The sequence below is a fragment of the Podarcis filfolensis genome (assembly GCF_964270895.1).
Source record: "Podarcis filfolensis genome assembly, chromosome: 1".
Taxonomy (NCBI): Eukaryota; Metazoa; Chordata; class Lepidosauria; order Squamata; family Lacertidae; genus Podarcis; species Podarcis filfolensis.
Genome location: NC_139604.1, coordinates 128628186 through 128642300, shown reverse-complemented (window position 1 = coordinate 128642300; position 14115 = coordinate 128628186). Strand labels below are relative to the sequence as shown.

Genomic DNA, 14115 nt, shown 5'->3' with positions numbered 1-14115 from the left:
TGACCAGATTGGTTACAATATCATCAACTCCATGAGATATTTAAACTTGATAAACGAAATGGTTTTGCGATGGAGCCTTCCAGATTTGAAAAAGAATTGATTAACTCCAAAGGAAAAACTCTTTCTAAAATGTATCGACTCCTCCTTGACTGGGAAGGAGAGCCAGTGTGGTGTAGTGGTTAAGAGCGGTAGACTCGTAATCTGGGGAACCGGGTTCGCGTCTCCGCTCCTCCACCTGCAGCTGCTGGGTGACCTTGGGCCAGTCACACTTCTTTGAAGTCTCTCAGCCCCACTCACCTCACAGAGTGTTTGTTGTGGGGGAGGAAGGGAATGGAGAATGTTAGCCGCTTTGAGACTCCTTAAAGGGAGTGAAAGGCGGGGTATCAAATCCAAACTCTTCTTCTTCTTCTTCTTAAAACCGGTAATAGTTAAATGGGCTCAAGATCTTGGTTATAACATCCCAATGGATGCTTGGGAAAGACTATGGAAGGTAGATATGAAGTTCACCGTGTGTTATGTATTGAAAGAAAATTTTATGAAAATGCAATTCCGCTGGTATTTAACACCATTAAACTATCTAAAATGTATAAAAATACCTCAAGTAAATGTTAAATGCTGGAGATGTGGGGAAGCGGAAGGTACAATGCTACATATGTGGTGGAACTGTAGGAAAATAAAGGAATTTTGGGAGGTAATTTCTAACAAGCTCAAAAACATGTTTAAGATCTATTTTATTAAAAAGATGGAAGATTTCCTTTTGGGTATACTAGGTTCAGACATCCCTAAAAAGGTGAGGAAAATATTCTTGTACGCCACGGTAGCTGCAAGAACGTTAATCGCTAGAAACTGGAAAGGGGACACAATCCCGACCAAACTGGCGGGGGAGGAGCAGGAACAGGAGTCAGGAAGCCAAGAGTCCAAGGGTCAGAGAGCCAGGAGTCAAGAAGCCAAGGGTCAGGAAGCAAGAAGTCACGAAGTCAAGGGTCCAAGTCTAGCAAGGGTTAAATATATTGTTTGATTCACACAGAAATGAAAAATGTAAATGTATCAAAGAAGGTTTAAAATGGAAAATGGCTAAGTGTATGAAGCTAACCTTGGGGTTTCCCCAATGTTGTTTTATAAAGGACTCTGAGCTGTAACCAGTTGATGATTAACCTGTTGATCACTTCTCTGCACTGAGAGTGAACCTTTGATCATGTGATGAAGGTATTGAGTTGCAAATTTGCCATCTTGAAAGGGTGGTGGCTGTTAAGTCTTTCTGTGAACGCCGTGGAGAACAAAGCATGTCATCCTGAGTCCCCAAGAGCTGCATAACCTGGAGATTGGAAAGCAGGTTGGAGAGAGAGATGTTTGTTTGGATTATTTCATGTTTTGCAAGATGCTGAACACAAGATATTGTATGGATATTTTTGATGTTTTAATTCTTTTTTTTAAAAAAATAGTTTTTATTAAAGGTTTTATTGGATTACAGAAGTACATGCATTGTCTCCAGGTTCAGATTATAACCCCACCTATCTTCTCCCCTAACCTTAAACTGTGTACAATACTGAAGTCTCGCATCGAATAAAACATTGTTTTCTTTCTGTTTTAAAGAAAGTTATGCCAGTAAAAATTTGAATAATTTTTCCATGGGCCTGGACAATGCTTCATTTCCAAAGGAGTCAGTCGCTTCAAAGCATTCTAAATTTCAATTTCCAGTTGTTGGGAAAATTGTTGATTCATTTCATAAAATTCCCACGCTGCTTGGTTTTTATTTTTTAACAAACACTCACCAGTGGTTTCCAAAATGCATTTTTTAAACCCTTAGCACACGGAGAGCGCACGCTGTGTGCTGGGGGCTGACATGGGTGTCAATGCACCATCATAGGCACATGTCCTGCACCGGCTTCTAACACAGGTCATGATAAAACTATTTTGAGAAAACAGTGGGAAAGAGAGGTCAGCCGCCAGCGTAGGGTTGCCATATTTCAGAAAGTGAAAATTCAGAGTTGTTGAGCTTTCAGTGGGGGGCAATTTTTTTTGAAGCTGTAAAGGAAATTTTATAGGAAATTTGCCAAAATCTAGCCTTCCGACAGAGCCTAGGACTCGCCAATCAGAAGATCTGCGGTTCGAATCCCCGCAACGGGGTGAGCTCCCATTGCTTGGTCCCTGCTCCTGCCAACCTAGCAGTTCGAAAGCACGTCAAAGTGCAAGTAGATAAATAGGAACCGCTCCGGTGGAAAGGTAAACGGCGCTTCCGTGCGCTGCTCTGGTTTGCCAGAAGTGGCTTAGTCATGCTGGCCACATGATCCATAAGCTGTACACCGGCTCCCATGGCCAATAAAGCGAGATGAGCGCTGCAACCCCAGAGTCGGCCACGACTGGACCTAATGGTCAGGGGTCCCTTTACCTTTACCTAGCCTTCCGACATGGGTTGCCATACATCCGGACTTCCCCAGACATTTCAGCAATTACCATCCAGACCCTGTTTTTGTCTGCCATATTCCAGATGTATTGCAACCCTACGCCAGAGCTCACCCTTTACTCCAACTGGCACCCCTGAATTCCAGACTCTGAGCCTCAGGCAGGCCTATTTAATCACCTTAAATGTGATCATGGGTGAACACACACACTCATGTTCCTTCTCCATCTCCATACCCTGAGAAAAGACACACTCCCCCCCCCCGGTTTTTCAGCCCCCCAAAACAGATTTAATGTGTGTTGTTCCAGATTCAAGCTTGCCATGTGATTCTCTAATAAAATAATTAATATGTATGAGCTGACACAATAGGCTAACAGCTTTAAGGCACCCGCCGCGTTCTATTATGTATGACTTGCCGAAAAGCAAATACAATTATTATCCTAAGTTATAATAATTATGTAATATTTCCTTGATGGAAGCAATTGCCATCTATTGTGCTGGGGAGTAATTACAGCCTTCTGAAAACCTTGATGGTCTTTGGAATCTTGAACAGGCAGCAGAAATGACATGTGCGTTTAAAACAAAAAAAGGCCAACCTACAACACCGGGGACGATTTCTTCAAAAAATTTGGATGTGCCTAGAAGACTAAGAGGTTAAAGTGGTAACGGTTAGCTTTAAAATATGGTGTGTTTTTATTCTCTTAGCAGTTTGATGGGGTGCCTTCCAGATGTTTTCGACTACAACTCCCATCAGCCATAGCCGTGGCAGAAGAAGGTGTCCGATTTTGCACCATAGCATTTCTTCTCTCTGTGTGCTCCTCCCATTTATTATTATCATTTATCAGGACAGAGAAAAGAAAGTGCTTATTCATGCAGCGCGCAGTTAAAACTTTTGAACTCGCTCCTGCAGGAGCATAGCTGTCAACGTTTCCTTTTTTAAAGGGAAATTCCCTTATTCCGAATAGGATTCCTCGCAAGAAAAGGGAAAAGTTGACAGCTATGCACAGGAGGCAGTGATGTCCACCGGCATGGATGGATTAGGGTTAGACAAATTCACGGAGGCTATCGATGACTACTAGGCAGGACGGCTATGCTCTGTCAGGAGTGTGTGCAGGAGCCAGGCCCTGTGACCAATAGGACTCTGCAGGACTGGGGCCTTCCTAAGTTTGTTCTGAAGAGGCAAGGCGCGGCCACACAGGTGAGGCCGATTGGTAACTCACAGCACCTGGTGGCAAGAGCCGAGAAGGGTCAGCATTTTCCCTTTGGCTCTTTGCCACAGCAACACGTTCCCTGCCTTGCTGCGTTTGACTCCTTGCTTCTTGATCCTCGGACCCCTGACTTCATGACTCCTTGCTTCTTGATCCTCAGACCCCTGACTTCGTGACTCCTTGCTTCTTGATCCTCGGACCCTGACTTCGTGACTCCTTGCTTCTTGATCCTCAGACCCCTGACTTCGTGACTCCTTGCTTCTTGATCCTCAGACCCTGACTTCGTGACTCCTTGCTTCTTGATCCTCGGACCCCTGACTTCGTGACTCCTTGCTTCTTGATCCTCAGACCCTGACTTCGTGACTCCTTGCTTCTTGATCCTCGGACCCCGACTTTGTGACTCCTTGCTTCTTGATCCTCGGACCCCTGACTTCATGACTCCTTGCTTCTTGATCCTCAGACCCTGACTTCGTGACTCCTTGCTTCTTGATCCTCGGACCCTGACTTCGTGACTCCTTGCTTCTTGATCCTCGGACCCCTGACTTCGTGACTCCTTGCTTCTTAATCCTCGGACCCTGACTTCATGCCTCCTTGTTTCTTTATCCTCAGACCCTGACTTCATGACTCCTTGCTTCTTGATCCTCAGACCCCTGACTTCATGACTCCTTGCTTCTTGATCCTCAGACCCCTGACTTCATGACTCCTTGCTTCTTGATCCTCAGACCCCTGACTTCATGACTCCTTGCTTCTTGATCCTCAGACCCTGACTTCGTGACTCCTTGCTTCTTGATCCTCAGACCCCTGACTTCATGACTCCTTGCTTCTTGATCCTCAGACCCTGACTTCGTGACTCCTTGCTTCTTGATCCTCAGACCCTGACTTCATGACTCCTTGCTTCTTGATCCTCAGACCCTGACTTCATGACTCCTTGCTTCTTGATCCTCAGACCCCTGACTTCATGACTCCTTGTTTCTTTATCCTCAGACCCTGACTTCGTGACTCCTTGCTTCTTGATCCTCAGACCCCTGACTTCATGACTCCTTGCTTCTTGATCCTCAGACCCTGACTTCGTGACTCCTTGCTTCTTGATCCTCAGACCCTGACTTCGTGACTCCTTGCTTCTTGATCCTCAGACCCCTGACTTCGTGACTCCTTGCTTCTTGATCCTCGGACCCCTGACTTCGTGACTCCTTGCTTCTTGATCCTCGGACCCTGATTTCATGCCTCCTTGTTTCTTTATCCTCAGACCCTGACTTCGTGACTCCTTGCTTCTTGATCCTCAGACCCTGACTTCATGACTCCTTGCTTCTTGATCCTCAGACCCTGACTTCATGACTCCTTGCTTCTTGATCCTCAGACCCCTGACTTCATGACTCCTTGTTTCTTTATCCTCAGACCCTGACTTCGTGACTCCTTGCTTCTTGATCCTCAGACCCCTGACTTCATGACTCCTTGCTTCTTGATCCTCAGACCCTGACTTCGTGACTCCTTGCTTCTTGATCCTCAGACCCTGACTTCATGACTCCTTGCTTCTTGATCCTCAGACCCTGACTTCATGACTCCTTGCTTCTTGATCCTCAGACCCCTGACTTCATGACTCCTTGTTTCTTTATCCTCAGACCCTGACTTCGTGACTCCTTGCTTCTTGATCCTCAGACCCTGACTTCATGACTCCTTGCTTCTTGATCCTCAGACCCTGACTTCGTGACTCCTTGCTTCTTGATCCTCGGACCCTGACTTCGTGACTCCTTGCTTCTTGATCCTCAGACCCTGACTTCGTGACTCCTTGCTTCTTGATCCTCGGACCCTGACTTCGTGACTCCTTGCTTCTTGATCCTCAGACCCTGACTTCATGCCTCCTTGTTTCTTTATCCTCAGACCCTGACTTCATGACTCCTTGCTTCTTGATCCTCAGACCCTGACTTCGTGACTCCTTGCTTCTTGATCCTCAGACCCCTGACTTCATGACTCCTTGCTTCTTGATCCTCAGACCCCTGACTTCATGACTCCTTGCTTCTTGATCCTCAGACCCTGACTTCGTGACTCCTTGCTTCTTGCTCCTCGGACCCTTGACTTCATGACTCCTTGCTTCTTGATCCTCAGACCCTGACTTCGTGACTCCTTGCTTCTTGATCCTCAGACCCTGACTTCGTGACTCCTTGCTTCTTGATCCTCAGACCCTGACTTTGTGACTCCTTGCTTCTTGATCCTCAGACCCTTGACTTCGTGACTCCTTGCTACTTGATCCTCGGACCCCTGACTTCATGACTCCTTGCTTCTTGATCCTCAGACCCCTGACTTCATGACTCCTTGCTTCTTTATCCTCAGACCCTGACTTCGTGACTCCTTGCTTCTTGATCCTCGGACCCCTGACTTCATGACTCCTTGCTTCTTGATCCTCAGACCCTGACTTCGTGACTCCTTGCTTCTTGATCCTCGGACCCTGACTTCGTGACTCCTTGCTTCTTGATCCTCGGACCCTGACTTCATGCCTCCTTGTTTCTTTATCCTCAGACCCTGACTTCATGACTCCTTGCTTCTTGATCCTCAGACCCCTGATGTGCTGATCCCAGGGGGGTTACCATGAGGCGTGGTCAAAGTCCGGTCCTGGGCCGAGGGTCTGGAGAAGGTCCACCAAGGGGGAAGCTGGGTTCAAAGCAAAAAGCCGGGCGTGGTCGGGAACTCCGGAAAGACAGGTCTGGGTGCTGGCAGAAACAGGTTTCCAACATCGTTGCTCCCGCAACCTGGGACCAGGCTGACTGGCCTTTATTTTCTCTGAGGCCAGGGGCGGTCCCGGCCCACAGGTGACCCGCCTCTCCTGACCTGGAGGTGAGCACTCCTCCTGAGAGAAACCAGTTCCCTCCGCCTCTCTGCCCTGAGCCTCTGCAGCTCAGGAGAGGCTGGAGGGTTACTGGACCCAGGGGGAGGCTCACCTTCCCCTGACAGGGATGGGAGAGGTGCACCTGTAGGCAATGGGTCCTCAATCACCTCCGGAGCCAGAGTGGATTCATCTGGTGTCTGCTCCTGAGGATCCAGCACAGGTGTGGGCCCTTCAGATTCAAGGCCCTGCCCCAGCTCAGCCAGCCCTGGAGGCGGGGACTCCTGTGCAGGCTGGGATTCCTCCGGTTCAGCCTCTGAATCAGATTCCCAGGCCATCACACCTGACTTCGTGACTCCTTCCTTCTTGATCCTTGGAGCCCTGACTTCGTGACTCCTTGCTTCCTGATCCTTGGACCCCTGACTTCATGACTCCTTGCTTCCTGACCCTCGGACCCCTGACTTCTTGATTTCCGGCTCTCTGACCCTCGGACTCTTGGCTTTCTGACTCCTGGCTTCTGGACTTCCGTTCCTGCTCCCACCCCACCATCTTGCCCTCGGTCCCGACATCCCCAGCCGGGATTTCGATTGCCTGCAAACCGGACCGTGACATGCGCTGCCTCCAAAGTTGTGGGAAGCAATGCTTCTGAACACCACTTGCTGGAAACCATAGGAAGGTAGAAGGATAATTTGCTTGAATCTGGTTTGCGGGTTTCCTACAGGAAACTGGTTGGCCGGTGTGAGGACAGGTTGCAAAACTAGATGGGCCAGCAGACTCTTAACTGCTAGCCATCAGTAGTGTTGAAACAATCTCCAAGGTCACGGTGACATAATCATTGCTATAAAAGAAGTTTGGCAGTGATTTGAGAAAAAGAGGGGAGGGTATTCCAAACACACGGTTCATGTATCGGCTCAGTTTTCTAAAATGTTATTCTGACGCTGGCCTGAAAATATTTGGTGCTGAAAACGTAACAATATGAAAAATGTCACTTTTCCTGCTCTGCCATTCTGCAAAAACACACCACAGAAATCTGAGATGAAGACGCATGTTGGTTTGACCATTCTTATTCCACACTGGACAGTGTTTTCCAAAGGATTTCCTGAGGAGGAATAAGAGATGCTTAGGGAATAAAACCAGCATCTTAAAAAGCAGAGACATCACCTTACCAACAAAGGTCCGTATAGTTAAAGCCATGGTCTTTCCAGTAGTGATGTATGGAAGTGAAAGCTGGACCATAAAGAAGGCTGATCGCCAAAGAATTGATGCTTTTGAATTATGGTGCTGGAGGAGACTCTTGAGAGTCCCATGGACTGCAAGAAGATCAAACGTATCCATTCTTAAGGAAATCAGCCCTGAGTGCTCACTGGAAGGACAGATCGTGAAGCTGAGGCTCCAATACTTTGGCCACCTCATGAGAAGAGAAGACTCCCTGGAAAAGACCCTGATGTTGGGAAAGATGGAGGGCAGAAGGAGAAGGGGACGACAGAGGACGAGATGGTTGGACAGTGTTCTCGAAGCTACAAACATGAGTCTGGCCAAACTGCTGGAGGCAGTGGAAGACAGGAGTGCCTGGCATGCTCTGGTCCATGGGGTCACGAAGAGTCGGACACGACTAAACGACTAAACAGCAAGGGAATAAAACAAAGCTCCAAAGACATAAAATGTAAAAGACTTTGGTTCCTGCCGTGGTAACAGTTTGTGTTTCATGGAACGGGCTGGAGATGACGGAAAGGGTCAAGCGAGAGGTGGCAAAAAGGCAGACATGGGTGGGTGTGGAGAGGCCAAATGGAAAACACACACGCACTCACACACAAAGGGCCATGTTTGAACTGCTCCACCCCATGTCAGGTGTGCGTGCAGGAGCCAGGCCCTGTGACCAATAGGACTTTGCAGGACTGGGGCCTTCCTAAGTTTATTCCGAAGAGGCAAGACGTGGCCACACAGGTGAGGCCGATTGGTAACTCACAGCACCTGGTGGCAAGAGCCGGAAAGGGATATAAGGTCAGCATTTTCCCTTTGCCACAGCAACACGTTCCCTGCCTTGCTGCGTTTGACTCCTTGCTTCTTAATCCTTGGACCCTTTACTTCATGACTTCTTGCTTCCTGACCCTTGGCTTCTTGACTCCCAGCTTTCTGACCCTCGGACTCTTGGCTTCCTGACTCCTGGCTTCTGAACTCCCGTTGCTGCTCCCACCCTGCCATCTTGCTCCCGGTCCCAACGTCCCCAGTCAGGACTTCGATCGCCCATGAACCAGATCATGACACCCCAGCTGATTTTTAAAGGGCCCAATTAAAAGAAATTTCTACCAAGATCATGTTGGGGGCCGGGTGTTTTCTACTACCATCCCCTGCTGCAAGCCCACCACCCGTTCCCCAAACCTGCTGCACCAAGAGATGTACACTAAAAAGGATATACCAACGTGTACTTACAACGTGTAAGTACGATAGTTTTAAGGTAAAACGTTTAAATACAGGAATAATGTATTTGTGTTTAAATTTACTATCAGCTTCAAACTGTTATTCTTAGCAGAATATACACGTTTTTCTTTTCAACTCTCGAGTAGGAATTATTCCTTATATTGAAACTTGTGGCCTGAGCTCTTGGTATATCCTTTTTAGTGTATTTCCAACAAGAACTCCCATTTCTTTAACGAGCACCAAGAGATGTGGCAGCCATTTGCACATTGCACACACACAAGGAAAGGTGTGTCCATCACCACAAAAAAGGACATAGATATGCACATTTAATATAGGTGTATAGGTGCGAATTTAGAAATAACTACCCAAACTTAGATCGATAGCTAGATGCTATTTTTATTCATCTTTTTTTTTTCACTCTGTGCAAGAAGAAAGGAAGGCTGTGGCCAGGTGATAACTGCTGTCAGGCTGCTTCAAAGACCCTGCAGCTCGGAGGGCAATTTATTTATCCATTTCAGAATGGATATATGTATTGCTTTCAAAATTGGTTTACAAAACCAACTGCAATATGAACAACTTGGCTGGGTGGGGGGAATAGATAAGAATCATCCTTGTAATAATAAAAGAAACATATAATGGAGTGGGGGTCGGGGGCGAAAAATTCACAAAAATAAAAACTCTCATTGGAAATCATTATTTGCCTTTCTGTTTGTTGATCTACTGAATTGCAATTCTGACATAGCTGGAAAAGGGCTAACGTTAGGGAGGCAGCATGGTGTAGTGGTTAGTGTGCTGGACTAGAAACAGGGAGGCTGGGGTTCGAATGCCCACTCAGCTATCTTTCTTCTTCTTTGGCGACCACTTGGAGCTGAGTGTCTTTGTTCCAAGTTTATTTATTTAGGGAGAGAGGAACAGGGAGGTTGTTGACTGCAACCACTGAGAGATGATTCACCATGGAATCTATTCAAACACTTTGGGGAACCGACTTCCGGTTTTCAGGGGCTACCAAGAGTCAGGAAGTTCAATTTCCAGTGTCTTCCAGTCTGGCCCTAATTCTAACGTATCGCCAATATGTCCTCCACCCCCAGATATCTTTTTACATTAAAAAAAAAACAACCAAACACTTAAGAGACGATTTGTTCTCTTTCTATGCCCCCCCCCATTTTTGTAAGGTACTGACTGCATAATCTCATACAACTCAAAGAGAACAAGATTAGAGTGTATTCCCCAAGTCTCCTAGTGAGATGAGGAATTAATATTTGAAAAAAGTGAGGAAATCCTGGCTTAACACACTTCTGGGAGAATGCGCTACAGCCAGTCGCTCGACCATGGTAAATCCTCCTTTCTTGTTTTTTGTGATATGAGGATGCCTCCCTTTAAAAAGGGGGTTTAGCTGGAATTCAACGTGACCTATGAGGTGGGAAAGGACTTGAATAAGGGACTCTCCGAACCATTTCCCCTGTTCTTTGACCAGCTCTTTAAACTGTGATGCCCAGAACTACATACATACAGTACTGCAGGTGGGGTCTGACCAAGGCAGAATAGAGCAGTACTATTGCTTCTCTTGAAAAATCAGAGACTTGGACAGGACCCTGAGGATCATCTAGTCCAACTGACCTTACTATCTGTGAGTACAAACTTTCATGCAACTTAATCTTACTGGGGTGAGATACCAGTGGCATATAAGATCATAGCTGTCAACTTACAGATTTGAAAATAAGGGACCAGCAGCCTCGAAAATAAGGGATCAGCAGTCAAAATAAGGGATTTTGATTAGCTTATACAGAAATCTGCCACTGATGGAGCCATGCTGCTTTTGCTGCCACTGACTGTGTTTTGCAGGAGGTTGGACTAGATGATCCTCAGGGTCTACAACTCTGACCAAAGAAGAGGGGCAGACAAAAACTGATGAACGACGTCAAAATGGCAAAGCTTACAGGCAGAATTAGAAACCAGGAAGAGGACCTCTTTAATAAAGAATGGGGAAAGTTTATAATTTAGTTGAAAAGCTATTGTAAAGAGTTACATACATTGGTAGGATTGATAGAAAATTTGTGGTAAAAATTTGAACTATGGATGGACAAATGATTTATAAAAATAAGAGTTATGAAAGGGATGCAGAGGGGGAAATCACGACATTAAGATGCTGCACTGGTTGGAGGGTATGCTAAGCAGCACGTTGGGGCTGCCGTCGTCCTGGCGCGAGGAGTTCCATCGGCCCTTCCCCGCCTTATCTCGGTGGGGAGGGGTGTTATGTACTGAAGTTCTCACCCTGGGCCAGCAGGGGGATACTGTAGATAGTTTTCACTCAGGTCCACATATGCAAATAAGGGATCGAAAGTGACGTTCAGTGATTGGATAGTTACAGAAAGTTGTTACAGTTACCTTGTACTGGTGCTCTATATAAGCAGGCTGGCTGAACCCTTCAGTTCAGTTCTGTTCTGACCTGTGAATAAACAAGAGCTGTTTGGAGAATTGCTGTGTCGTCTGATATGTTCACCCACAACTTAACACCATCCCCTCCTCTTCCTCCTCCCTCAGGCTGCCTCCTCAGCTGCCGCCGCCGCTGCCACCTCCGGCTTCCCCTGGCAGCGCAGTGGAAGTCTTGCAAGAGAGGGGCTGCCTGTCCGCCCGCCGCCACCTGTCTCCTCAGGATGCGCCACTGAGGGGGGAAAGGGGAGACAGAGACGCGGCAGCTCATGCACGTGCTCTCTCTCGCGGTGGAGGACCCTGAGCCACTGCTTCCCTCCCAAGCTGGGCAGGCATGAAACCCTGGAAATTTAAGGGACATCATCAATAAGGGGCAGCAGCGGGACACAGCACTGGGATAAGGGAGTTTCCCGCCAAATAAGGGACGGTTGACAGCTATGTATAAGATACATACCTGCATATATCTTATTGCTGCAACCCCCACGGGGACCTTATGGTAAAGATAAGGTCAGGGAAGAATAAATGGAAAGGAAGCCAGAAGTAAAGCCACAGGTAACATACAGGTAACATACCTGCTATCTGGATGACGTGTTGATGTTGGACTGGGTAAAGGGCCTTTTAGTGGTGGCACCCCAGCAGTGGGCTGCCCTCCACAGGAGCTCAGTGTCTCCTCTGTTGTCATCTTGACCTTAGCTCCCCCTGCCCCTGCCAATATATTCCCAGACTCTTTCCCAACAGGCTATCTGGATTTCATCAAGAAGAAAGTATTGCAAAACATAATTGGATGCAAACACCCAACTAGGTTAAAGGAAAGGAGGCAAACTGTTCCTTTTCAATGCATCCAATAGCAAAAGGCTGTTGTTTCTTCTTCGTTCAATGAAGATCTACAAAATAATACAACAGCAGTTACCAGCCAGTTACAAAACCTTTGCCACAATTTGGATGTCGGCCTCAAAGTCTCTTCTTGGTACCCAGAAACAACTTCTGAGCTTCTTCTTCTGTTGTTTTAAACAAAGAGGAAGTTGCTGTTCTGACTACTGATGGGCCTCGGGGACATGTTCCTGGGTCACTGGTCATACCCTTGGCTCTCGTGTGCTAAAAGGAGGAAGGAAGGCTAACTTTCGTTAATGTCACAAGGGGATACAATTCTTCCACCAGTGCACGTTAGGAAAATATACAGGCCAGGCTTCAGGTTTTTGAAGGCCCTGAGAGGAAAAGATCTCCAGTGTTCCCTCATCCCCCATCTCTCTCTCTCTCTCTCTCTCTCTCTCTCTCTCTCTCACACACACACACACACACACACGGTGACTCTGCTATGAAGGAAGAATTAATAATAATAATAATTTCATTATTTGTATCCCACCCATCTGACTGGGTTGCCCCAGTTTGCAGTGCTTGGGACATTTTACTTGAGAGAAAAGGCAAGTAAGAGGAGATACCACCAAAGTTTATAAAATTATGGCACGGATTAAGAAAAGGTTTCCTTCCTCTCTCATTCCACAATACTGTAACTTCGTTGTTCTGTATGGGACAATGACAAAAATTATCGTATCATATTACATATGGTATGTACAGTTGTTTATGTTTTTTTATATTATTTTTGCTGTAAAACTGTGTGAGATTACAATATTGTATTTATTTGCATTAACTAGAGCCTGTTCTACTGATGAAGCCTAGGATGGAGAAAAAAAGCGAATATTCCGGAAATCCTTGTCTTAGACTCTGTGAAAGGATTCTGTGGAACTGTAACAACCTTTCATGTGGATTGTTGGACTCTATGAACCGACAGGTGGAATAGACACTTATACATGTATGGACCTTATGCATGAACTGACTAGAGAATGAACTGATCCACTGGGTCTCCTGCTTTTTTCGTTGAACTTTATGAAATCTACAATTTGATACAATAAATAGTATACCTTATTTATTCAAAAGTACAGCTGGTTACATCTTGTGTGTTTATTGAGTATGTTAACCATAGGTTTGTTGTTGTTGTTTTGGCTTTGGACAACGGCACGTTCATCCGGGTCTTCTGCTGCAGCAAATCTGCCCAAGGGATTCCCAGCTCCTTCCTTTGAAGAGATTTTCTCCAGGGTCTGGGCTGGAGGGACTCCTGACATCATGTATTTGGTGCTTTGCAAATACTCCAAGGTGCAAACAATTGAGCCAAAGTATATCTGGAATTAGTAAGGGACGCGGGTGGCACTGTGGGTTAAACCACAGAGCCTAGGACTTGCCGATCAGAAGATTGGCGGTTCAAATCCCCGCGACGGGGTGAGCTCTCGTTGCTCAGTCCCTGCTCCTGCCAACCTAGCAGTTCGAAAGCACGTCAAAGTGCAAGTAGATAAATAGGTACCGCTCTGATGGGAAGGTAAACGGCGTTTCCGTGCACTGTTCTGGTTCGCCAGAAGGAGCTTAGTCATGCTGGCCCCATGACCCGGAAGCTGTACGCCAGCTCCCTCGGCCAATAAAGCGAGATGAGTGCCGCAATCCCAGAGTTGGCCACGACTGGACCTAATGGTCAGGGGTCCCTTTACCTTTACCTATATCTGGAATTAAGAACACGTGAGAGTTCCAAGCCACCTCTGCTGGGGAGCTTTCCATGACGACAAGCTTCTCTTTCAACTCTGCGGCTTTCTGTGTTCAAAGTTGTGTAAACTTCAGGAAGGATTCCCGATTGCAAAACCAAGCTTAGCACCCAAGGAGAGAGCGTGTGTGTTGTGGTCTGCGGAGACCGCAGAACAGAGATTGCGAACAAAGAATGGGGCGAAGGGAGTGGCAGAGGCAAAGGGAGGTCAGCAGCCAAAGTGGCTTAGCTGTGGGAACTGTGTACAGCCCGT

At 46.8% G+C, this 14115-nt stretch overlaps 1 long non-coding RNA gene across 1 annotated transcript; it reads right to left on the bottom strand.

Moving 5' to 3' along the window:
• Positions 1-953: 953 nt before the first annotated feature.
• On the bottom strand, positions 954-12572 carry LOC310766825. The gene is made up of 3 exons (XR_014550429.1): positions 11848-12572; positions 11231-11291; positions 954-1315 (listed from the first exon to the last, which is right to left on the bottom strand). It is a non-coding gene; the product is annotated as an uncharacterized lncRNA (long non-coding RNA).
• Between the last annotated feature and the right edge of the window lie 1543 nt (positions 12573-14115).